The sequence below is a fragment of the Ambystoma mexicanum genome, chromosome 7p (assembly GCF_040938575.1).
Source record: "Ambystoma mexicanum isolate Mex_15411 chromosome 7p, UKY_AmexF1_1, whole genome shotgun sequence".
In the NCBI taxonomy this organism is placed as follows: domain Eukaryota; kingdom Metazoa; phylum Chordata; class Amphibia; order Caudata; family Ambystomatidae; genus Ambystoma; species Ambystoma mexicanum.
This window is the reverse complement of record NC_090939.1, coordinates 218263874-218287887: the sequence shown is the minus strand read 5'-3', so window position 1 is coordinate 218287887 and position 24014 is coordinate 218263874. Positions and strand designations below refer to the sequence as shown.

At 47.7% G+C, this 24014-nt stretch overlaps 1 protein-coding gene across 4 annotated transcripts in view; it reads left to right on the top strand.

Annotated features, from left to right (window-relative positions):
• DYRK1A (dual specificity tyrosine phosphorylation regulated kinase 1A) overlaps positions 1 to 24014 on the top strand; it is a 1390196-nt gene that overhangs the window by 450518 nt on the left and 915664 nt on the right. The gene's annotated exons all lie outside the window — the stretch shown is intronic.

Genomic DNA, 24014 nt, shown 5'->3' with positions numbered 1-24014 from the left:
AAATATCTAAAATTACGCCATATTTAACAGGTTTTTATTAACAGTGAAATGCCAACTTTGGATTGCTGTTGCCCCCTCCCCCACACCCCTCAACCCTAATTTCAATGAAATATTGAGTCCTACAGATTTGCCTCCAAGTAACCAATGCAAGGAGCCTTTAAAAAGAAAAGTAACATAGCAACACACAATTACCTGGTTGGCTGTTGAAGTCTGTTCAACCACCCCGACCCCTCCCTCCGCCAAGCCGAGGTCTGTTTAACGATCATGAAACAATCTCTACCACAGTATTGTTTCAATTCAAATTCAAGAGAATTTTCAACATTTGACTACTTCTCTCAATTTCCTCTTTCCCTTTAGGTGGAAGTTATTTTACTGCAAAGGTTGGAAATGTTTGTGTCTGCTTTACCCCAATGTTAGCTGGTGCCAGATTGGAAAACTTAAGTGTGCTGCTCGTCGTGGAAGTACAAAGATGACCATGCCCTCTGTATTGGCGGTTTATCAGACTGCAATGCAGTGTATAGAATGCTCTACTTGTCAACTATGTCTCATAGTAGGCTAAAGGGCATAGAATTGTTAGGCTCAGCATGAGGTGGTGTTCAACATTTGTCAAATACATGGGCTTCCTCCCCTTAAAATCTGAGAAGAGTCTACTTAAAAATTGTTCATGTGGGTTCTGTTCTAATAGCTCCAGGGTTTACTCAGAACACAATTGATGTGATAATCTCAACGTTGTGTGACTATGCTGCGAGCGTGGCCAGCAGCTGGATTGACTTCAAGGTACACAGCGTTTAGTGTCACTGGTGGTCTGCACGACATTACAGGAAGGATCGATGCTGAAATCCTGCCTGGCCTTTACCTTGTTGCTGTCGATCTGATGCTCCTTTGACTGCTTTGCCCTCAATACCTTCAATGTCATTCTTTGATGAGGATTTTAACGACGAAAGAAAAATACAGTATATTAAAGCCACTCACAATCCCACTAATTGAAGAAGACGTGGGTCTGTAGCCTCTGTCTAAGCAGGGTTAACACAAGGAAGCCTTTCCCCAAGGAACCTTCTTCCTAGAGACTTTTCACCTCCAATGGGACCCCATGTACAAACATTTCATAGTCAGATTGGTGTGAATACACTGCTCCTCCCCTGCCACCCCAACCCATCTCTGGGTTTACCTTCAGTAAAATGCCAAAAAGGAAGCCACAAAGCTTAAATTTCCGGTTACAACTCCCACAGAGTAGACTTGGCTAGTGTTTGATTCCATACCGCCTAGTGAACATCAGCCTTAAATTCCTCGAGTGCCTGGTCTGCTCTAACGTATTATGCACATTCTGCAGCTCCCACAAACCTATCACACAAGCAAAGTGTGTTCAAATAATATAGGATGCCATATTCACATCATGTAAGATATGCTACCAGACTCCTTGATTGTCTGTGACTAGGAAAATATTTCCATCTGCCTGCTGCTCTTGCTCTTCTACCTCCAGACAAGAAGAAACACAGATTTCTTTGGTTAGATCTGTGCAAACTTTAGTACTGCAATCCGATTTCGGAGCTCTTTGGCATTAATAGGCAGTTAGGATTCTTTCGTCTGGGAGTCTATGGAGAGGATGACTAAATTCCTACAAGACAAAATTCAAAACTACTTGGAAATTTTAATGGAGCCCAGCTTGGTTTTAAACCAAGTTGTCGCCTGCAGGGATGTGGCAGAGCTGGCAACTAACAAATACTGTTATAGCTTTGCCTGAAGGAGTTTATCCTCAGCCTAAATCATCGGTTTAACAGTGTTTTGACAACAGAAGATAGTAGGTCTTCAGGGGATTCTCTTTGGAACTCATATGGATGGCAAGGTCACAAATGTGAAGACTAAAGCGGGCCTTTTGTGATTGTAGTATTGACCATTATAACGGTAGATAAATATGGCCATCCGTCTAATCCCATCAACAATGTCCATGGCAGCAAACCTCTTATATTTTTTTGGTTTGGAACCTCTGCTAATGTTGGTAACCAACGGCAGCAGGCAAGCCACCTGCCTCGGCAATACAATGAAGGCATGTAACATTCTGCACTTCTGAGAATCTGAGATTGTGGAATATAAAATGCTTCCATTCATTCTGGTAGAAAATAGAATTCAATTGGTGACTTGAAACACTTCAAATGGTTACAAGTTATGGGTTTCGGAAACCCCTCCCCTTGATTGCTGAAATTTCAAGAGCTCTTAACCTCACTTTCTTCACTTGCTTCACTTGATGTAGAATATCGATTTATTTCTTAAGCAATGTATTTCTTCAACTGTTTCTTAGTACAAATGAAAGATCGGACCCATCTTGGATCATGGAGTTGCTGCCAAATTCATTGCAGGATTTATCAGTGGAGCTGGAGCTTAACATTGGGAGGGGAGGGGGGCAATATTGCAACAAGGGATCTACGGAAAACCAGGGGACGGAACTGAGATGTCGCCCAGTCTCAGTTTAGGTGTGTGGACCTAGATGTTGGGGAGTTGCCATTCCTTGAAGGGAAGGGACTGGAGCTAATTCCAGAAATGTAAAAGTGAGGGTGCCGTTCTGAGGTCAGGATGACTTATCCAAAACCAGGATTTCCTGCACCTCTTACCTGAAGATTGAATGTGTTCCATAGCAATTCAACAAGTGTAATTTTACACTCCTGTGGGGCCCCCAACTTATCAGATGTTCCTCTGACTATTTGGAGGCAAAACCAGTACCAGTACAGGCTTCTAACATTTGGCCTAAAGTCTGCACCAAGGGCATTCTCAAAATGCATGGCTGTAGTGGCATCACATCGAAGAATTAAAGGTTAGATCCACATCTACCCTGATCTGGGAGCATGTTTGATAAAAGGAGACTGAAGAAAAGACTTTGGCATACGTTTGTGTCCTGGCAAATCTGGGTCATCTTGTCAACCTCGAAATCCACATCCGATCCACTTCCTAAGTTCCACGTTGGACAATGTTGAATGAGTGTTTTCTTGGGCTGATAATCAAGCAGAATGCTTAGCAGTTTCATCGGCGGTTTCCATCAAAGCCAGGAATGTTTGATCGCTTTTTGGGGTCAATGGGCTCTTGCATCACATTTACCCCTCATCTAGTCTGCACAGAAGTCCAAGAAATGTCTGGAGGATCGGATTCACCAATTTTCCGGAGGGAGGTGTTAAAGAAAGATGACTGGTGCTAATTCATCTGTCAAATCTCAGAGTTGGTGGTGCAAAGCAGGCCACATAATCAACTTTTCCTGTTCAAGAAATACATTTGCTAGAACTCGGCATGATATGGCATTTATAACGCACCTATACACAAGTTTTCATGCCATCTGGCTCTGTTTTCTCCAAGCAATGTAGTGGCCCCTGCCTGAACAGACTGATGAAGTGTGTGGCATTGCAACCATCAAGGTGAAACCTGGTCCAGAGCCATATCAAAGCAAAGAAAAGAATAGTTCAGTGACTTGCAGTTCACAAGCTACAAGTCCAGAACATGCAAGCATGTTTACTGAGCAGGTACTTTGAAGATGTTCATGAGTGGCTCTTACACAACCTTGCCATTGAAGTGTTTTTATTTTGTTGATTTTTTTTTTTGTTTTTTTTTTAAAATTGGAGACATCCACTGCTTAGGACGACTTTGCTACGGATGAAAACACAAAATGCCCCAAGTACACCTCCAGATTACCGTAGCCAATGACCAAAAGCAATGCACTTTTGATGAACTGGCCAGGCACTTTGATTTAGAATTTCCTCCAATTCTGTTGCTTCTGAAGGAGATTGTTAATCCTAACCAGAGATAATTCTGATTTTGACGGCAAGGCGCTGCCATTGGTGGTATTCACCCGATGGACCAGTCTGCTGCTCCTCAGCAACACCGCTGTGAAGACTGGATCTCTTGTTGCTGATTAGCAGTGTATTAAAATCACAACCTCCAAGCATTGAACCTGATGGCATGGCTCGCACTTCAGGGATGCTCACCTAAATCTAACCGATGACTGCATGGCTGTAAAGAGAAGCCTAGCTATCTTCCACACAAGCATTGCACGCCTTTTAGGTGGAAGAATGTCTTCTCGTGGTGTTGGAGCAGATTTCCAGATCCTTCTGCATGTCGGAAGAATACATTTTGTTAACCTCTCCCACATTAATCTGAATTCTCACTCAACACCAGAGCAAGAAAGTTACATTGGCAATTGCGATCTTTCTTCAAAGCGGTCTTCAAAAACAACAGACTTCAACTACCACTGCTGCATAATTTAAGGGCAGTGTCTGCCTAGCCTTTGGTGTGAAAGGTACCAACCTGTCTTTTCTCACTTTAGTTTCTCCACGGTAATGGCTGTGAAATGCAGCGGAGGCAAATATTTCTCTGATGCAGTGGAATTTGTCTTAAAAGCTTTTCATATATGCACACTAAAACACTTCTCAAACATATTTGAGAAGGTTTTTGTAACTGTACATGCAAGGATAGTGTTCTCTCCTATGTTTGAAAGTGTTCCGGGATCACGCACATGGGTGGATTTATTCACTGTTATAAGGTGCTCGCTGCTCTTCCTCTAGTGGCTTTGTAATAACTTTGGGCTGAAAATGAAGGAGAGTGAAAAATAGATCGTGTTAGAAAATTCTTGTTAGCGCTGTGGAGTTGGCCTCTGAGCCTAGTGTCTTTAAATCCCCCAGTGGCATACTGTTAAGTCAATTTGTCATTTGCAAAAATGTTGTACTATGTTCTCCATGTTTGGGAGTTCTCGCCAAACAGGGATGTGATCAGCGACTTAGCACAACAACGCATGCTTCCCCTTTAAAAAGGTGCAGAGAGAGGCAGGCTGCACCCAATGAATGTGTCCAAACCCTTGCCTCAAACTTTGTTTGGGCTCTTTCCTCTTCTTGGTCAAGTGCGTGCTCTGTAACACACTTTCACAGAAGATCCTGGCGTAGTAGATGTGAGGGCATTCAAGATCATCTCAGGAGCTTCATGGTCTCTAAGAACGTAAGTAAATCCCTCATTTTCTTGGCACCCATGCTAGAGGATGCCTTCCTGACTGGGTTGGGGGTGGCGCTCCACCTGGGTTTTGCTCTGAGGGCACAGAAGATGCTGTAAGCCGATCTGCTTAGTCATTGCATGGTCTTTTACTGTACTTCGTAGACCACAGAGGACAACAACCCTGAAGACTTAACAAAACTATTGTTCCAGAGGGCAATTTCCCTTGTACCTAGATTCGTTCAGATGACTTTCCCACTCTGCATAACATTTCTTTGCCCAATTGTCTTCAGTGGGCCGTTAGTGGCAAGTCCTTCTCAACTGCCTCCAGGATGCTCCATTCCCTCTGATAGCACACAATTCTTCCATAATAAGTTTCTGGCTCCGATTTGGACCAGTTACTGCAAGATGCTTCTCATGAAGCCTTCAACGGGGTCTTTCACTTGGCATTCGAGGATCTCTGTGGCTCTGTGTTAGGCAGAAACCTGTGCAGTTCCCTTAGGGACCACTGCAAAAGATTTAAGACTACAGGTGTTGGCAGTAAACCCACTTGGTAGCAGTCTGCACCACCCAGATTTACCTGGTAGCTGTGGCTGAGCAGTCAGACTTCCCTCAAGAAGAGTTAGGCAGTATGCAAAGTATACACAATAGGCACTCAGATACAATACTACAAGCAAACGCTGACCAGAGCTTTGGTATCAAAGTATATAATTTTTTATTTAAAAACACACAGTTGAAACACTTCAGCACTCTTATTGTAAAATATTCTAAACACAGTTACTATTGTGATATATACACCCCTTTTTCCCCATCAGATAAATCACAGTAAAACACCACTTATTTTCATACAGAGGTGAGCACTTAACTAGATTGCACTCTAATAAGTTTGTGAGAAAGGGAGGGAAAAAGACAGAATATGAAGAGGTACACCACTCTGATTCAGGAACACTGTTAGCAAGGCAGAGAGCAAAAAGTCACTGGTGAGCCAAAGTCCAAAGGCTGGGCCCACTTTTAGAGGGAGCAGAGCACAAATGCGCCCAAGATCACAAAGTTACACTAGGCTTAGAAAGTCTTGCAGAGGGTTCAAAAAGAGTTTAGCGAGGCTTAGGAAAGTTTAGCCAGGGTGTCCCAGGCTAACCCATGTTCGAAAGCCGGGGGCTAAATCTACCCCGTACAGTCGGTAGCAAGGGAAGCCAGGCGGGACACGGTACCTTAAGTGGGAAGGATCCTCCAGCGGTGGCAGTTGTTCCTGGTAGTGGGTGCAAGTTGCGTCGTCGTCCAGGGGAAGAGAAGATCTCGACTTGGAGGAAAGATGAAGGTCGTTGCACTACCAGGGAAGAAACCAGCCGCAGAGTTTTCCGGTTAAAGGTGGTACCTTGGTTTCGCGGTCGTGGTAAAACGTGGTATCCGGGTTGCCGGGGTGCTTGGCACGGGCAAGGCGGCCACGAGGTACGTCGGGAAAGCGTAAAGACGGTGAAACTGGTTATCCCCACCAGTCAAAGGAAGAAGACTCTCCGGCGGGAGAGCTCCTCTGTCGTTGGGGAAAGTGGTGAGGCAGTCCAGCAGGGCTCCACCGGTGGTGGTGTCGTGGCAGGTCGGCTCAGCTTCTCCCTCGTCGGATTCTTAGGTCCTGTGGCGACTTCTGAAGTTCCAGTCCCCAAAGCCCTGCTTTTATGCAGCAAACCCCCATTCACTCAGCCTAGCTGTCACTCAAACATGCTAAGTGGTGAGCCGGCCGGCTCACCACTTGGGCCAATCAGGATGGAGTGCGACTTGAGTTGCCTAGGCAACTCAGTCCAGGGTGCCTAAATTCCCCTCCACCCCTCCTAAGTACCCCAGACAGAGTGGCACCACTTTAGAATCAAGTTTTGGCAAAAAATACCAACCGGAGAATTACTATTAATTAAATAAACCGGCGGTTTGTTCGAGGCTACCGTAAATAATTAAATAAAGATAGTAGCCTAAAACAATGGGAAATCCCATAGGAAAATATTCACGGTAGAATATAAAAAGAAGTATCCACTGCCACCAGCCAAAACTCGATCAGGGGGGACGGAGACGTGCCCCCTCGACTAACAGACCCTGGGGCAATCGAATTGCCCCAGCCAGTACGTCCACCAATATGATGGTTGTACTGGTTCTGTTCAGAATTTAAGACTAGTAAAGTCAATGGTGACTTTACATGCCCTGGGAGACAGTAGTCAGTCCCAGGGTATGGAGTCTATATTGGGGGGGTCACCCCTGTGTCACTGCACTGAGGGTGCTGTGTAACTCACATCACAAAAACTCATGAAACCCTATGGAGTAAAAGACCCCCATAACCCATTAAACACTTCTAGATTCAAAGAAACACACTCCAATCATGTCCAAGAGTGAGGGTAAAAGAGTCTCATTCTTCGCAGGAGAAAAAATTAAACCCCAAAAATCCAGCAGAGCTGCTGGGGGACTCACTAGGTTAGGAAATTCAGCCTAAACAGAAACAGAGAATTCTCCCTAACACTCTGCATTCCTTTTTCCCTTGTGTGGAGTGGTTCTACCCCCCCCCCCCAACTCCTGGTTGTTTCATGCACGGCGTCTACCCCCTCCTCCCCATCGCCACACTGCATGGAGGCGACCTACCTCGCTGGGTCTCCATATTGGCCCGCAACTTTGGAGCTCCAATGTGGGGCTGCCTGCCTGCTGCTAGCAGGGAAATGCTGCGTCCTTGCTGGGAAATCAATATATCGTTCTGTCCCTTTCCCAAATGGCTCTTATAAGAAATGTCTTTGGCTGTGTATCTTTGAAATATGTGCACCTCTCTTGTATTGCATATGTGCCTCTTATAAAAAAAGAAAGGACATTCGTTTTTGGCTGTGCATCTTTTATTTCTTACTCTATTACATGTATGACTTGTGACTTACACTAGGCCCCCTGGTGAGTTGAGCTAGAACTGTGCTATGTAGCCAGTCTTCTTTCATTCCTCATCTATCCTCTGCCGATATATGGCTCCCTCTCTGACTCCAACTGCTACAGTATCAACTATTCCCCCCTCTCAAAGTCTGATAGGAAAAATCACAAACCAGACATCTTGAGTGCAAACCCTAGACTACCCATCACAGATGCCTATGTCGGCGCTTTCTCCAGAGGTTTTCACTGATATATTCTTCTGTTTCCTCTCCAGATCTATGGACCCCCCCCCCCATATTTCATCTCTTATCTCTCTCTCTCCCTCCCTCCCTCCACCAAGAAGCGTGGCACAAATTTGGAAGTTCTCTTGGCTGGCTTCTCATCCTCGTTGCTTCGTTAAATGTCTATCACACAGGCACTATCCTGGTTCATGGTCCACAACCCAACCTCCTTCTCTTTGACCGGATCTTGCCTTCTCATTAACTTCCTTCCTTCTTGTGTCTCCCCTACTACTATCTCCTCCGACTGGTGTTCCACACCTCTGTACACCACCTCAGAAAACTTTCAAAGGCGGAGACCTCCATCTGCGACACTTCACGCCCGCTCGGCAAACAAACACGCAGCTGATATCTGCCGCCGTCTTGAAGAAATTGTCCTCTACATTCTTGCTCTAAACGAGACTTGGTTCAATGCTAGCTCAGTCACTGCTTTTGACTCCCTCCTCCCCCAATGGCTTCAGAATCATAGTCGAGCCTTGATCTCACCGCATTGGCGGGTGGTTTGCCTTTATCTTGCCTGTGTGGATTCCTGCTTCCATCTTACCCACCCAACACTACTCTTCCTTTGAAAGCCTGGTTTGGAAATTGGTCCTCTCTCCCATCTCCACCCTGACCATTGCTACAATCTACCGGCCTCCAGGCGCCACCAACCTGTTCCTCAGAGTGGGCTGACTTTTGCTCTTCCTTGCGATCATCCGCCTCCTCCTGGGTGATTTAAATATCTAACTGGACTCCCCTGGCTCTGCACCCACTCTCTCCATTCTACCTTCTGGGCCAACCCACTCAGCTGGACGCCCTTGTACACTTTGACCTTTTTCCCTACCACTGGTCACCCCTCTCCTGGTCAGACCATTCTCTCCTTCTACCTAGGTCCCTTTGGCCCCCTGACCTCCCCTCAGGAAAAAAAACCTCCAATCTCGTTCAATAACATCTGCCTGATGAAACGAGTGACTGATGGTGCCTTCGCTTCCACCTTCATTCCCCCTGAACCCCTACCTCTGATACTTCCACTGACTCTACTCTCGGCAACCTCCACCTTTCCATCACCAATACTCTTGACATTTTTGCCCCAGTCATGAGGATCTGCCTGAAACCTGTCTAAGCATAACACCTGGTACGCCACTGAACTTGCGGCCTTGAAACGAAAGTGCAGATTAGCGGAACAGAAGTTGCAAACGTCAGGCTCACAGTCTGACCAACTGGCCTGCCGCATGCTACAAAGGCAATGCAGACACTTCATCCGCGCCAAGAAAGGAGCCCACATACAGGCACCGGTTTCCGGTGCATCCAACAACACGGCTGAACTTTTCAAGATCTGCAGGGAACTAGCTAACCTTTCTGCAGTCTCCTCTTCTCCTTCCCAGGCCCTCTGCAATGCACTGGCCACACACTTTGCCACCAAAACTCAGGACATCCTGAACTCCCTTGCTAGCAGACCTCCGAACCCATCCCTCACCCCTTTGTCTTCCTTGGGCCCTCACCCTCCTCCCCTGACACACCTGAAGAAGTTACCAGAGTTGTCCGCTCCATGAAGGTCTCTTCTAAATTGTTTCCCCCTTGCTCATGCAGAACAATCAAGGATAATATTGGCCACTTTGCCAACGCACTTGCGGATTCCTGCAATCACTCTTTTGACGCTGGGTCTTCCCCTCCTCCCTTAAGCACTCCCTTGTGCGCCCACTCCTCAAATATCCTTCACAGACCCTTGTTAGTGTTGAGATTGCTTCAGGCAGCACAGATAAGGCATAACTTAGTTACTTTATTAAGTTGCATCAATAGGCACATACGATGGAAATGGCTATGCCTCTAATATAAACCTGGAATGCCTGCCACAGTGTAGCCTGTGTTGGGACTGAGCCTACATTATTTTTAAAGTAGCATGTGATTTAATTTATATTTAACCTGAATACCATGTCCTCCACGCGACCCGCCCCGCCACCCCACCACAAACAAGTGGTGTTGGGCATTTGGCACATTCATGAAACCTAGCCCTGTAAAAGTCTGGGTCATCTATGTTGGGGCCGTATACATTGAATAATAGAACCTTGTGGTTTCCCAAATTCCTGTGCACAAATATGAACCTTCCTGGTTCATCACTTCCTTTTGTGGTGTACGAAGGTGAGGGAGTGATGTATTATTCTCACCCCATATGCTCTGGTAGAGTACCACGTCTAAGTTTTTTGGTCACCTCGACCCGGTGCCACATGGTTCACCTGATGACCAAGCATATGGGTCTCTTGGAAGTATACAATCTCAACAGCTAGCCTATTAGCATATGAAATTACTTTCCTTGTCTTTATTAGTGACCCTAGACCCGAACAGTTCAGTTTAGCATCTTTACAGTGGAGACCCCTTTCCTGGCGGGTGTCATCCCGGGTCTATTGCTTTGTCCATTCTAGATAGTGTGCCCCTCCATGTAACCTCAGATTTGGACCCTTTCACCATGTGCATTTTGTAAGATGTGCTCCCCAACTCTTCCCTCATTCCCCCAGCCCCTCCCTCATAGTCCCCCTAACTTTAACTGTGTACCTTCTCCCCTGCTACCCGAACCAACCCAACAACTGTTTGCACTCGCATCAGGGTGCCACAGTCGCCACTACGAGTGGAGGACTGTATTGGTGCCCAGATATAATTACATATGTAGCGCGAGTACTGGATCATTGTCATCAATACATCCTTACTGAATCAAGGCGGGTGGGTGTTGACAAACAAAATATAAAATCTGCATGCCCACGTCCTGATGGTAGTGGGTTGTGAGTCTCTATGAATGCAGTGGCCCCCTCAGGATGTATAAAGTAGGTCTTATTTTTATACTGTATGCGCAGCATAGCTGTGTAGAGCATGGCGTAAGCAATATCGGATTCCAGAAAGGAGCTTTTTGTCTCCTGCAAAGTGTCAACTCCTGTTGAAACACTTTAATGTAGTCCGGGAAAATGTGCGTAATATTGATCCCATCTTTGAGTCCTGTTTCTCGCGGGCAGCCTGTAGTGCCAGGTCTGTCACAGTAGTTATTCGGGTGGGCTATTATTGGTCTCGGATAGCCTCCAGGCATGGGTTTTGCTGTCAGTGCCCTGTGCGCACGTTCTATAACAGTGGGGACCACCTGGGATCGCCTAGAAGTTCATAGCAGTTCTTACACTGCTTTCTCCATGGTACCTGTGAGTGCAGCTTCCAGCACCCCTAGAATGTGCAAGTTATTCCGCCATGATTTCGATTCTAGGTCCTCATACATACTTTTCACAAGACTCTTATCTTTAGATAAGGCTGTCCATGTCCTGCAGTGCTGTTACCGCATGTTCGGTGCTGCTAATGCAGCTCTCAGTTTCTGTTATGCGTTGGGTCTTCTTTTCCAGTTGGGTATGGATTGACATGTTGGTCAATATACCATCTAGCTTGTTCATTGCCGCAACTCCTCGATGCATTGAGTCCATCACACCCTGTAAGTCGATAGGTGCTGAGGCTTGGGCTACCTATTCCTCTGCTAGTGCCAGGCCACTTGAACCTACTCCCGCCATTTCTGTGGGTTTTTTAAAATTGTTGATTGTGCCACTTTTCTTGTTCCCAGTCTTTATTTTTTTTGGGCCTTCAGTTAATGTTTGTGATGACTTATACAACAGACGTATAGGGAATAATGCCCTCACAGATTTTGCTTGAGACTGGGGGCGGTTCCACGTCTCGGCCCGGTGCAGGCCTATATTCAAACGTGTTAGCTGATCAGCCTATTTTAGGGGGTAGCTGTTGTACTTTGATGATTAGGTACCGCAGTAGAACTCCTTCGGCTTCTAAACTGATCAAAAGCCAATTCCCTGGATGCACTGTTGCAATGGGGGTCCATGTAATGAAGCCCGGGCTGAGTGAGGTGGGGGGCCACGTGATGAAGTCCAGGCTGGGTAAGCTACGCTTCCTACAGGGCTGCGTCAGTAGTTTAACACCCATTAATGTATTTAGCTGCCCGTATGAACAGGACCGGCAGGAGAAAGTTTGTATGAGAAGACCAATGGCCAGGTAATGCCATTCGCCAGCAAACGCGTTTGCGTGCGTGTACATAGGTGCCCCATCGTTATGTCGCATTTACTTCATGCCTCATCCTCTGTTGCTGGAGTTAATGGATCAGAGGACTGTCTAGCCGTGTCGGACCAGTTGTGCTTCATGAAGTATCTCAGCTGCGATCCCCTGTTGCAGGCCTGTGACTGCTCTCCTTGCCGGCATCCTGTTATAACTGGGCAGGGCTTCAATGGAAGCCTAGCTTCCCGACTCTCATAAACAGGCAGTCCTGATCCACAGCGTAGATCTGGACTCTTGAGTGCCGTTTCCTTCAGAACTTGCACTGAGTGTGCACCCACCTTTTAGTTTATCGAACCCTACTTTTGTAGCTCCTTTTATGCAAACCGCACAAGAATAAGGACAATTCCCCCACCCAGTGCGGAGCTTAATCGTGGTCCGCCATCTTGGCTTGCCGTGCAATAGCAGCCCCAATAGGCACCTAAGGTGACATGTTTAGTTTAGGAGCAGGAAGGAAGCCCACTGGCTCCCACCACCCAGGCTACATGGTTTCCAACTGCCTTGGGTGGAACTCAAACAAGACAACATTCCAACTCATCCAACATTCTACTCATGGCATCCCTCAGTCACTGACATCATTCAAACTCTGCACACACTCCAATCCAGTCATGACCCTACATGCCCTGCCAACTACTGCCCCATTTCCATCACCCCCCCTCCCCTTCCTGGGTAAGCTTTTCGAGATGCTGGCGTTACCTCAGCTCACACACTGAACTTGTTGACAGTCTCCGCAACCAACAATCTGGATTCCAAGCATCCAGAGGCACGGAAACTGTTCTTCTGAACACCCGTGAAGAACCTCTCGAATCTCCGAAATCCAACTTCCCTTCTGTCCTCATCCTTCTCGATCTCTCCTCCGCCTTTGACAGTCAACCATTCCATTCTGGTACAAAAGCTCCACAATACCCTTGGTATCTTGGTATGGGCACTGGACTGGCGTACATCCTTCCTTACTGACTGCTCTTCCAAAATCATGTTGGGCACCTTCTCTCCTACTTCGTCACCTGTGATGTCCCACATGGTTCTATCCTCTCCCCTGGGCTCTTTAGCATCTACCTTGCCCTGCTTTCACTTATCTCCTCCTCCTCCGACTTCCAATGTTACGCAAATTACACACAGCTCTTTTTCAAATTTCCTGTTGTCCCTCTTCCACCCTCCATCATCCCTGACTGCCTATCTGCCATCTAGGCCTGGTGCATCTCCAACGATCTCTGCCTCAACGCCTGTAAAACTGAGATCCTTCCTATTGGGACCCCTGCTCCCTCCTTCTTCCCTTCACTTTGGCCTTCCTCCTTGGGCTCTCCCTCTACTCCTTCTGAAGCCAGAAACCTTGTAGTCCTCTTCGACTATTCTCTCTCCTTCCTCCCTCATACTCAGGACATTGGCAAAAAGTCCCACTTTCAGCTCTTCCTTGTCATGGGAATTCTCCTATTTCTCACTTTCCCCAGTGGCTCAGTTACCTGAATCCTGGTTCTCTCTAGGCTTGACTACCTTATTCTACTCTGCGACCCCTCCAGCTAATCCAGCAAAGGGTAGCAAGACATATCCTGGGTCTTAAACCCAGGGACCGCATCTCTCCTGCCCTAAAGTCTTCAGTTGTTGCACAGGTTAAATTCAAATCCCTCGGCATCATCCACAAGGCTGTCTGGGCCTGGGTACCACACTGTCTCAAACTGTATCTTACTGAATACTCTCCCTCTAGACCACTTCGGTCCTCTGGCACCAACAATTTGTGTTTAAAGCACTTTGCTAAACAGAGGGTAGGTGGTTGATTGCTTTCCTCAGCTGGCTCCCCTATAGAACAGCCTCCCCCTGCCTTGAGCAGGACTTTCTTAAATTCTGGAAGCTCCTCGAGACGTACATCTTCACCTCCTTATTCCCCTTTTCTCTTCTCTGCTAATCCCACAGTTGCTATGATTGGTGTCCAGGGCCCTTATGCATTCTCAGGGCCCCTGACCTCCCACAGCCAATCTGCCCAGCTCCCGTCTATCCTCAGCACTTACCTTGGCACACCCTCTGCTTTGGAGGTTCACACTTGCATCTAACATGGCCCCTGGCCTTGTAGCACTAATCAACCCAAGTACTTAATCTGTGGCTCACCCATGAGCCTGGACTCCCCAGCACTTATGCCCTCTGCCCTTTCCTTGCTGCACTTGCACGTTCTGAAAACTCAAAACGCATAGTAGGTTCGTCCTTCCCCTCGACTGCTTTTAATTGTTAATGTATTTCACTCCCTTGTTCCCTCCCCTCGCACTGAGGGTGCTTTGAAACAATATTTTACTTGCTGTATACATGCCTAACAAGCAACCAAAATAAAGTCTGCTGCTAAATCCAGCATTCAACTTCTATCTGATGGGGAGGGTGCAAAATTGTGGCATAAATTTGGTTCTTCTGTTGGCAGGCAGGGCCATCAAATTTCAAACAGACGGAGAATCACATCTTAAACTTGCCATTCAATGGGGTCTATCTCTACCGTCTGGATAGGAAAGGAGAGTTCAATAAAATTACCATAGTCCAGTCCATAGCATCTCACAAAAACCCCAGCAATGCGGAGTGTCAGGTCAACAGACCCTTTACTGCTATGATCCTGACAGGTTGCGGAGGGGGGCAGGGGATGTATTTCATGAACTGTGCGAGCGCCCCATGTAAGTAGCCGCCACAACCCTCCCCAAGGGATTTCTTTTCCCAGCCCCCCTCACCCTCTGAGCCTGTGATCTGAATGACAAGCCTACCTGTTGGTGGCATCTGAAAGAGACACACCCGGGTTCTGTCAGTTGTGCATGTAGGCTACCACCTGCTCTACTTACTCCCCTTTTTCCTGGTCCCATTGTTAGGCTCAGCATCGCATAAGGACTTCCAGAAGCCTTTGTCGAGGGAGCAGTCGGGGGGGGGGGGCCGTGTATGGTCCTTAATTTGGCCTCAGTTCAGCACATGTTTGTGTTCATCAAATTGGTCGCGATGGTCTCCATGCAGCTGATGGGCATACACTTATCCTTATTTGGACGATGATCTGCTCGGCCAGTAGTCAACCTTGGGTTCCTCCGAGACCTAGTGTTCAATATGCGTCTCTCAGTCAATACCAAAAAAAGTCCACCCTTGTTCTTACAGCCAAAATTCATTGGGTTGTTCTGGGATTTGTTCTCATTGGAGGGGAGTCAGGAATTTGCAGGACACTGTAGCACTCCTTGTCACACAATCGGACAGCTGCCTTGTGGTTTGAACACCTTATCTGCTTATTACTTCCTGTGTACTGGTGGTACCCATGGCAACATTGTTTCTGATGCTTGTGAATCTGCTTAGAATCACATGCTGTGCAAATAGTCTGACATCTAGTGGTAATCGCGGAGTATTGCATCTTTTTTGAAGATCGAAAAGGGACAGACGTGGGGGCGTGACTGTAACACTATCCCTAACCTGATGTGTAGTGTACTAGAAATTACTGACACGTTAAATTCATACCATATTGTTTTTTCCCTTTTTCCTAGTTGGTTGCCAATAATGCAGAGCTCATGTGTTTTTTATCTTGCTTTTTCAAGTTATCGATAATACTACTGTTCTTCGGTGGTTCGTTTACCCTGGACTACTCTACGGCTGTTGCCGCGTGGTCTGGTTTGCTGATGTTCCATACTCGGCTGCTCTCTGGCTCTTTACCGCGTGGCCATGGCCCTCTGGCCCGGCCTTCTCTGTAGGGAGAGTGGGCCTGTTTGTATTTTCACCTCTGAGAATGCGTTTCTTTTACCCCTTCTCTTCCTTTTCTCTTGGTCCGACTGCCGCTTCCTTCGGCTATGGAGAGGACTCACTGAAATGTTGCCTGTCTTTCAAATGCAAGTGTCCTTGGAAGGAAACTCCTCACCGATGCAATCAGTGTCTCCCTTGTGACCACCATGAGTGCTCGTGTAAAGCCTGTAAGCTCTTTCGGTGCAAGATCCTGAGTGGTGTACGAAACGGTGGGTGGACTACAGCATGCAAGCTGAGTCTCACTATCCAACCGTCTCCTCAGACGAGGAATCATTGGCAGCTACGTCTCCGATTCAGAGGCTGCTTACCCTACTGTGGAGCCCTTGTGCTCCCACGTGTCCAAGCCCCACAGGCATGCCGCCAGCAGTACTATGGGGAAGTTGCATCCCAGCGCCGGGGACACTCAAGCACCACATGCTTCTAAGCACATAACCCCCAAGCTCTCCCCGGGAGACCCGTTTCCACGCCCGCAGAAGTCTTTGACTGGGCCTTCCAAACCATGCGGTTTGCATCTCCTTTTGTAGCGGGCGCGCCTTCTAAATCTTTAACTTCCGACACAGTATTGTCGAAAGATGCTCTGAAACGGGTCCATTAGGCCTCCCTAACGGGTCTCCCGAAGCTTCGGGAGAATCATCCTAAGGCTAAATCACCAGTTTTGAACTCCAGGAAGGCCCCTTCGACTGAGGGCTATTCACCTGACTCTTCCTAGGGCCCTACATCATGACCCAGCTCCTCCTGCCAGGCCTCCCCCACCCCTTCCTCCCTCCCCCCTCAGATGCTTCTGAGTGGACCAGGGTCAAGTTTGAGGCCAGTATGAACAAAATGGCTGAGTTGGATTGCTCAGGCCAATTCGAGGACATTTTGAAGTTATAGGGATGTGGACCCGTGCCCCATCCCTCCTCAGTCACACGCCACTCTCCCAGTGACCAATTCTCCTACTTGGCGAAATTCCAGCAAGACCCCCAAGTCGATGTCTTTGGGGATGACGTAGATGATCCTAGTCGGGTCCTCTGCCCAGTATCCCACTCACTGGAACTCTGTGGATGACCAGGGCACGTGGCACTCCCCGCCACATGACACTGACCTGTTTCTGGATGTTCTAGAGACTAGTCTCCTATAGATGACCAGATCAACACCCTTCTGAAGAAAGCTGCTGTTCACTTTGAGCACCACACATGAAACCGCCCATGAATTGTACTTTGTGGAAGATATTCTTAAGGAAAAGACCCCGGTAGGCCAAGCCGTTCCTTTGTTGAACTCCAAGAAGCACCTGGCTCCCTCATTGCTCACATCATCGCTGACACGTGTGGTTAACCTCCGTATGGAGAAAATGGTCTGCCCGGCTCACTCAGACCTGCTGTATATCGGGGGCTGAACCACCCCGGACTCCCTGGTTGTCGCCACAACTGGTAAAAGAGCGGGGGTACTGCTGTCCTCGGTGGAATCCCCTCCTGAGAAGGACTGCAAAAGGACTGCAAAGAATTGTACGCCCTTGGCAAGCGTGTTACTACCTCCGAGGCATATGCCACCAGGATTGCCAAGACCTCGCTCCTTGCGAGCCATAGTCACTCAATTGGGCCTTGTCCAGGATGGCCTTCACAATGTCCCCGAACCTACCCGCACCCACCTTTTGGTGGTGGTCGCAGAGGGCAGACATGTCGCCCACAACATCCTCAAAAATACCATGGACTCTGCTGAAACTGCAGGACATGCCCTTGCCCAGGGAACCTAGCTCAACTGCCAAGCCTGGCTAAATAATTAGGGGTTCAAACCAGAGGCTCTGGCTTCTTTGATCAACAAGACAGTGGAGGAACCCAACCTCTCCGGGAAAGTGGTTGATGATGCTCTGGAGACGGCTAACAAGGAGCACGAGAGGTGGAAGTCAGCCAGCCAGATCTCCGCTAAACCTTTTGTCCAACATGGCAACTCCAACAGCCTCTGGTCCTTTCGAGGGCAGTCCTTCTCCTGCTCTCCCAATGCACAGTATGGCTCGTGAGGAATCCAAATGGGGCTCGGGCAGGGCTCCTACGCTACCTTCCAATCCCAACAACGTTTTCGTCGGGGAAAGACCAGGGGCAGAAACTATGCTTCCAGAGGCACCCTGGCCTACACAACCAAGCGACTCAGCATTACAGGTCTCCTACCACACTCCCCTGTTTCGGCGACGTTTAACATTGTTTTCCCACGCATGGGAGCGGATCACATCCGATCAGTGGGTACTCAAGACCGTCACCAACCGGTACTGCATAGAGTTTATCAGTCCACCCCGCTACCATCCACCCAGAAGCAGACAGTCAGTGAATCCTGTTTGCAGTCCAGGTCCTGCTTGAAAAGGGAGTAATCAACGTCATCCCTCATCTCCAGGTAAACCAGGTAATTTATTCAGTGTACTTGCTTGTACCCAAAAAAGACCTAACATGCACCCTGTTTTAGGTCTGCTTCCTGCGAACAAGTAGGTCAAGCCACAAAAGTTCAGGAGGAAAACTTCAGGAAGTAATCCCAATGCTGTGGCAGGGGGACTCCATGGCCACATTGGACATGAAAGCTGCATACTTTCATATTTCAATGTTGCCAGCGTGCAAAGTACCTCAAGTTCATGATGGAGGACACGCACTATCAGTTCAGAGTTCTCCTCTTTGGCATTGCCTCAGTCTTGTAGGTGTTAAAGGTACTGGTGGTAGCGGCGGCTCACCTGTGCAGGCAGTCATCCCCTGTATTTCTGCCTTGACGACCAGCTCATAACGGGGGACTTGTACGGAACGTGCCTAGCAAATGTCCAGGCGACATTAGATCTCCTATTCAGCCTGGGATTCTCTATCAACTAGAAAAAAATCCAGTCTGATTTCCCCAGTTTCTGGGGGCCCTTATTCTGACAGAAAATGTGCTCATCTTCCCCTCCGAGAGAGTTTGAAACTTGCTGTTCCGATTCCCTCACTATGTAGCCAATCACTGTGTTGCCAGTCGCAAGGCCATGCGACCGCTGGTGGTGATAGTTTCCTGCGTCTTCAGAGGGCCTCACGCTCGTCTGCGCATCTGCCCCATGCAGGAGTGGCTCTCGAGCCAATGATGTCAGACCAGTGGGACGATCTAGTGGTTGTCGATCAGCCCTTGTTCATTGTCTGCACTGGTGGTCAAGGGAAAAACTTCTGCAGGGGAAAACCTTCACCACCCCTGCAGTAGTGCCCACTCTCCACTGACATATGCCGGGGGGGGCTCACCACCTTCAACAGACAGCGCACAAGTCGCGATCAGTAGCATCGAATCACATAAATCAGTTCGAACTGCTGGCATTGTTCAAAGCCCTGAAAGCCTTCCAAGCACACCTTCAGGGGAAGAGTTCTGGTCCCTATCCAGGGCTATCCAGATTGCCTCAGAACATCTTAAGTGGGCACTCAAACATGACATGTTCCTCCTCTCAACATGTTCCAGGGCGCACAATCTTCTGACAGACGTGCTCAGCAGAGACTTCCCTCTACCCGTAGAGCACGAGTGACTGTTGAAAGAGCAAATTCTACTTGTCGTTTCCCAGAGATCGACTTGTTTGCAACTCTGGGAATGCTCGGATTACGCCTCCATGTACCCACAAATGCGCCAAAGGGAATGGTCTGTGGATATCATGGTCTGGGAGAACCATATCGCTCTCAGCCAGATGGATAGGAAATTGCATCACACTGTTACACTCGTGCCAAGAGATCTACCGTATATGCCTAGAGCTCTCTTCTGTGGACACAGGGGCTACCATAGCCTGCATTGCAAATGTTCCTCTAGATTCCATTTTTTTCAACAAAAAAGTTTTATTGGGAGTTTTCACGCTGGAAAGACAACAATTACATCATGAGATAGGCAGGTTATTACATTGGTTTAACCATCACATACAAACGAATTAGGCATTGGGATCAGTGACCTGGGGGTGAGGGGGGGTATAGCTTTTCTTGGAGATTTTTTCCTCTCCCCAACTCCCTTGGTGTGGGGAGGAGGAATGTCAGGAGGAGCATCTATTCTTCAGTTTAAGGGATTATGTAAGCCATCCGGTCATAGGGCGACGAGTCAGTCCTGGGAACTTTTCTGCATATTCCATGAAAGGCGCCCAGGTGTTTTGGAAGCTCGTAATGTCCCCCAGCTGCATGGCAGGGAATTTTTTTATGACCATCTCCTGCCCCCCCCACATTTGGTACAAAATTGGGACCAAATCCAAAATGAGAGCACTTCCTTGATATATCTCCAGTCCAGAGGACAAACGATTTATGGTTACCTAAAGAAATGACAGCTAATTTCTCCCCCTTTCTAGTTGCAACTTCTATTAAATCGATTGTGCGCCTGATATTATCATGGGTGCTTCTACCAGGAATAAATCCTGTTTAATCAGGGTCTATCAATTTTGGGAGAACTTTGCCCAGCCTAGTGGTGAGAATTTATTCTTGAGTGTAATCGGTCTATAGGAAGAGCAGAGCTATAGATCTTTACCTGGTTTGGGGGTGAGAATGGTGAGTGATTCTGCCATTGATGGGGTAAGTTTTTGTTGTGAGGAACAAATAGAATGGAGCGGAGAGCTGCGGGGACAGGATATACGAGTAGAACTTATAAAATTTCGCTGTGAGCCCATCAGGGCCCGGGGCTGTGTTGTTCAGGGAGCTAATTGCTTTTACCGTTTCTTCCTTTGTGATGGGCCGTACCAAGGAGGCTAACGGGTCCCAGAGAGGAGAGGGAGCATGGAGGCCTAAGTACTCCTTCTGGATTTCTGATGTGATGGAGAGCCCCGCCATGATTTGTCTGTTGCTCAACCAGGAGTTCCCTTTTTCCTGTTTGGTGAATCGTGTGATTCCCGTCCTCCCCCCTCAGCTTTAGGATGTTATTCCTACTATGAACTTTTTTCATATTTGTATGTAATAGAATTGATTTGTATATGCCAGGGCTTTGGCTAATGTCTGCCCAGTGCATTTCAAGGGCTATTTTGGCTTTTTTGAGGTCCCTCTCCCCTCTTCTCATTTGGCGCTTTTTATACTTCCCTTCAAGGTTAGCAACAACCTCTTCTAGTTTAGATCCTTGGAGTCGGGGAAACTCTTCTTTGCTCTGCCACTGCACTGATCAGAGCCCCCCTGCGCCTCCGGTTTCATGGCGTCCCAGATCATAGCCATATCGGAATCCCTGGTTGTTCTCTTTAAATTGGACAAGGGTCTCACCCAGTTCTCTTTTATTATGACCGCATCAAGGAGGGAAGAGTCTTGTAATTTCCCAAAATTTTGAGGAGGGTTAGGGGAGACTGGATCCGCAGGTCTGATGTGACCGGGGCATGGTCTGAGAGAAGACGCATGTGAATCTGTTATTTTTCCAGACAGGGGAAGAGAACGCCTGGCATAAGGATCAGGTCTATTCTAGAGTGGCCTTTGTGGGCATTCAAATAGAAAGTAAAATCTGCCAGACACCTGTTAGCTGGTCGCCAGACATCAACTGTTTCCGTTTCCCAGAGGAAGGTTGCGCGCCCCAGTGCTCGGGAGAAGTCTGCTCTACTAGTGGAAGGGGGGGGGGATAGAGTTTTGTCCACTTGGGGGTTTGGGCACCAAGATTATTGGCAGGAGGTCACACAGGAATTGCTCCCGTTCGTTGTTTGGGGAGTAAGAAGACCGCTGCTATGGTGAGTGGTTGCGCCAAAAACCAGCCCTTGAGTAATAGAAATCGCCCTCTGGGATCCCTTTTTACTGTAATTTCGGTTAGCGGTACGTTTTCGCTGAGCAGTATGGCCGCTCCCCCTCTCTACCCCGCCCCCCCACTCCCTTGAAGTGGCAAAGTATGTTTGTTTAAACCTTTGGAATCTGATTCTATGTTCATCAGCTTGAAGCAGATGTATCTCTTGCAGACACACAATGTCTCCTGCGAATTGTTAATCTACTTTCTATAAATTTCCTTTTACCCGGGAAGTTGAGCCTGCTCATGTGCCACGTTAGCATCCTTATTTCGAAGGGATTGTGTCCTCAGATGTATTCCTTATCTTTGATGATATCCATTCCAGCTTGCTGGCCTCAGAGATTTTTTTCAGTAGATGGTGCTGCGCGTCGACGTCCTTCGAGTCGGTGTCCCTCGACAGCCTCCGTATCGGCGCCGACGTCATCATGAGTATAAATAGACTCGCGCAGGGTCCGTTGCTCAGTTCCGTTTTTCCGTGCTTCCTGGACCTCGGAAACGCAACGCTCGGTTCCTTTCTTCAGAAAAACCTTCTTATTCTTTCGAAGATTATTCTTACAACATGGGTTCTTCATCCAAACCATCGACTCCACGGTCCGGTTTCAAGAAATGTCGTGACTGTGGGAAGAAAATGTTGTTAACGGATCCTCACAGGATCTGTTTGCGGTGCCTGGGATCGGAGCATCACTGTTCGGAATGCGAGTATTGTATGTCCATGAAGGCAAAAACCTGGAAGGAGCGTAAGGGGAAGTTAGAAAGAGGTAAGGACTTTAAAACTTCTACTCCCTCGAAAGTTTCTTCGGCTGAGTCGAGACATTCGTCATCTCTTCAACAAAGTAAACATTCCCGTTCAAGATCTCGAAGCGGTTCTCAGTCTTCGAGATCAAAAAGGCGTCCTAGATCTCCCTCTCCTTCCTCTACTTCCCGAGAAAGGGTGACCTGCCCCACAAAACACAGCTCTCCGGCTAAGTGGAAGGAATTCTGTAAAAAAATGCTTAGCGTCTTCGAGAAAGCGGCCTCGACCCCCTCGGAGACGTCTAAAGGTGATAGCTTGGGTGAAAGACCCGAAAAATCAAAACGCTGCAAGTCGTTGAACCCGGCGAGAGAAACTACTCAAGAGCGTCATGAACCCTAGAGTAAAAGCATTAAGACTGCGTCATCGACACCGAAGATTCCTTCGACACATAAATCGCTTTCATTGATGCCACTGTCGACCCCGATAAAAGACAAACCTACAACTGTCACTACGTCACGGGCAGTAGAGGTGTCAAAAGCTCTGACATGACGTCGAGGATGCCATCGACCATCTCGATGACGCCGAGTAGGATCCCGATCCTCTCGAGTGCATCGAGGTCTTTTCAAACTTTTTAGACGCCCTTTTCAGGACGTTTGAAGCTTACGACGTCCACGTCGACAACTTCGATGTTTTCTCAGGCAGAGACAAATAACTTGGCTCCTTCTGCTCTAGAAATGGTTTTAAACCATATCCTAGGTCTGATTACTTTAGAGCTTCATCCTCTATATATGAGGGGGAGGATTCAGACAATGAAATCCTTTGGGTTACAAAGGACTACAATACACATGCCAGAGGAATTAATCTCTGAGGAGAACAGGTTAAAAGACCTTCAAGAGTCTCTACATGAGGCAAGTGGTTTAGATACTTCTCCAGAAGTAGAGTTTGCTAAACCAGACCCTGGAGAGTATGGCCAGATAATAGAATTCATGGGGTGGACTATACCTACACCTTCTTTTCAGCAGGATGACCTTACTGAGATTCTAAATAAAGGTCCACAGGAGGATACTGTTCCTTTTTTATACTGCTCTGCAAAGAAAAATAGCTGCTAATTGGGAAACTCCTGAAGTTATCCCTGCAGTAAATAAAAAAACTTTCTGCTAAATGTAGAGTATCAGCTTCAGATATCTGAGCAAGCATCCAACTCCAGAGTTTAGTTGTACAAGCAGCGACTTCATCTAACAGTAAGTCGGCATACCCTACTATTTCACAGGACAGGGACGATAAAAGATTTGATGCTGTGTCAAAAAGTCAATTCGGCATGTAGCATGGCGCTTAAATCTATCGACGCCACTTGCACGCTAGCAAGATTCAGCCACACACTTTGGGAGTGTGCTTCATCTGCGGCTGACTGTCTCCCAGAAGGAGAAGAAAGGGATGCATTATTAAACATCAGGGATGGAAAGGATGCAATGTGCGAGTCCTTACAGACAGGCATTGATTCTGCTGACAGCATCAGCAGGGCCATGGCGGCAAGTACCACAATCCGCAGATTTGCGTGGTTGGGGGAAGTCTGGTTTTACTCCAGATGTACAAGCCAGACTTCTGAACATGTCCTTTGATGGCACCTCTTTATTTGGAAAGAAGGCTGACAGCCTGGAGAGATTACAAACATCCAA